This window comes from Psammomys obesus, unplaced genomic scaffold, assembly GCF_907164565.1.
Source record: "Psammomys obesus unplaced genomic scaffold, mPsaObe1.curated_primary_1811, whole genome shotgun sequence".
Taxonomy (NCBI): Eukaryota; Metazoa; Chordata; class Mammalia; order Rodentia; family Muridae; genus Psammomys; species Psammomys obesus.
In genome coordinates, this window is record NW_026596073.1 from 38,337,756 (window position 1) to 38,340,964 (window position 3,209).

Sequence of the window (3,209 nt, forward strand, 5' to 3'; positions counted from 1 at the left end):
AAAACCTCTCAAACTCAGTGTCTTAATATTTTTTAACCTTCTGCATCCATTAATGAGGCTGATGTATTTCACACAACTTTCAGTGTTTTACACACCAGTAAATGCATAACTAACTCACCAAGCAGATGTTATAGGTCAACTTACCTGTAAAGGCTGGTGGTTGTGAGTGGAGGGATGGAAGGACCAGCTCAATGGATGGTGAATCTTATCAGTGCCGGACTTCTGTCTCTCATCAGCGATGAAATATTTTTCTGAAGACTGTCGATCCTGTTTTTGTTTTTTATTTTATTTCTGACTTTGCTACAGACATGCAAACAAAGAAACATGTTTAGATTTTTTTCTTTATTGAGGTTGGTATAGTCATTATCTTTTCAATATTTTATAAACTGAAAGTCGGTGTCCTCTGACATCGTTAACTAGAGTGTCTTAGCTCTTGAATGCCATCTAGTTTTGTTATTTCAAGTACTGTCCTGCTGCTTTTTTAGTGTGCATTTTTATTAAATTTTTATTTTTTATATTAATTACAGTTTATTCACTTTGTATCCCAGCTGTAGCCCCCTCTCTCATTTCCTCCCATTCCCCTCCTCCAGTCCATTGATAGGAGAGGTCCTCCTCCCCTTCCATCTGACCCTAGCTTATCAGGTCTCATCAGGAATGGCTGCATTGTCATCCTCTGTGACCTCCAAGGGTCGGTGATCAAAGTAAGGGGAACAGGGACTGTCTCTGACATGAACTCAGTAGCTGGCTCTTCGTTAATGTGCTTTTAAAACTTCTTCGATTCTAACATCAACCAAATTGAGAAATATTTGTATATTCTAAGATCACTATACTGCAAACAAAATAATTTGAATGTAATTTAATTATTTCATTTTAACTGAATATTAACTCTACATTATATATGTTCTTCTCAAGGATTCCTTCTCTCTCTCTCTCTCTCTCTCTCTCTCTCTCTCTCATGTATGTGTGTGTGTGTACTACAGTGTCTTTCCACAAGTCATAAACACTGTTTTCTATTTGTTTAGGCCAACACTGCTGCCCTCTTTAAGACTTGGTTCATTATATCAAAATGACTACTGGAGTTAGTAAATGGTTGCCAATTTAGTAAATTTTTACTTTGTACTCTATACTGCCAGTTTCGCTCAAGTTAGCTTTTTACTGGATAAGAAATTTATGCATTTTTACACAATTCTAACTAGAATTCATGCAGTACAACTCCACTGCACAATGGAGATGAGTGTAAAAGCCCTGATTTAGGAAAACAGGGGCCTATTGAAAGTAGCTAATCCAGTTCTTGAGCTGTTGATTTGAATAGACCCAAGAATAGCTTTTAAAGGCCACAATAGAGGTAATCAGTTTGGATTTTAGCAAAAAACTCTCCTTGACTATTTGTGCATCAAATTTACTTAGTTTAGCTCTTTAAAGAAATACAGAAACATTGGATTAAACATCTTCTTCTACAGGCCGGCCAGCTAATTAAATAAAGCTGCATCTTTTAAGTGGTTTGCCATGAAACATGGGAAAGTATTGTGATTTTTTCTTTCTCTTTTTGTGTGAAGAGTCAATTCAATCATCATTAAAGTTGTTCAAATGAATCTCTCTCTTATCCAGTCCTGACAACCCGAAACAGTCCTCAGTCAATTTTACACTGTCTTGCCTTTAACATCTGTTTATTTTGCAATGGTTTTCGTACCTAAAATATCAAAAGGTGTAAAAACAGCAGTTTCCTCAGTTCTTACATTTTACAACCAGAATTAAAAGAATATATTTCAGAGGCAATTCTCAACATTTTTTCTAAGAATGAACACTTACTTTTCTCAATCACTGTACACTTCAGACAGAGCCCAATAATCCTGCAATTGTCACATAAATATAAAAGTCAGTGTTCTCCAAAAACTGTTTCCTTTTTTCTTTCAAATATACACATTTCTTGAGGATGTTATAGGAGAATATATTTTATTCATAGCTGCTGTCATGTAAAACAGTGACTATTGAGAGATGATATTTTTCTTTTCACAGTCATGCAGTCATGGGAAATATGGAAAATGTCCTATATCCTTTAATCTATCAATGGAACCTCATAAACACAGCACGTATTTCCAAATTTTCTTAACTTTAACCTGTTGATTATCCCTACAAGGGTTTATGTTCTTAGACAGGAAGTTAGCCTCTTGAGGGACTGATTTGCCTCCAAAAAAAAGTACATAAATGTAACTGGAAGTAGATTTTAAGGCCAGAAACTGGATGTTAATCTAATTATTGAGTTTGGCTGGTGGTCAAGATGCCAGGTTAATGGTCCGGCTAGACAAGGTAAGGTCCCTGAAAAAGATGCAAAGACAATGATTGTGATTAGTAACCAGAATATTAAGGTGGTTGTGGTAGCAAATTGCAGAGCAGATCAGGATCTCCAAAAGGTCAGTGAGTGGTCGTGCTGGCGGTTGCTATGCCATAGCATAGATAGCTCAGAGAGGTATGAACAGAAATCAGTTAGCTTCTCCTTGAATGAAAACTTTACTGCATGTTCTGTATGCCTTCTTGTGTCTTACCATCTTCTCCTCTGGATTTTGAGAATATTTGGCTTCTGAGTAGAACACCCTATTTTCTTGGTAGTTCCCATCTTAGAGAGGCACAAGGGAGCAAATAACAGGCAAAAGAGCGGTCTGAGCACAAAGAGTTAAACCTGGGCCTTATTGCTGTTGTTTCATGTTTACTCTGCCTGCTCTTTCTTTAAAGGGTGTATTCTTGCATCCTTGCTCTCTATAATTATACTCCTGCCTATTTAGTTTACTAGTAAATCCTGTCTGAATACTTCTTTTTCATGAACAGAGGAACCAAGACTGCTGCTGTGGCTGGGTCCAGAGGAAACAGGGGGCTATCAATACAGAGGATAGTCTTGTACACACAGAGCAAATGAACTTGAAGGCAGAGGCATAGATGATAATAATTAGGTAACGAGCCATGAATATACCAAGGCAGGAACGTACGACCATTATCTTGGTAGTCACCAGTACTTCGACAGATAGAATTTTCTTTCTAAGACTCGAAGGTGCACAGCTGCTCTTCCATTGACTTAGAAACATGATAAAACAGACGCAGGGAACTTATTTCTTTCTCTTTCTTTGTGTCTGTGTTGTTCTTTGTTTCTTTCTTTCTGTCCTTTCCTCCTTCCTTCCTTCCTTCCTTCCTTCCTTCCTTCCTTCCTTCCTTCCTTC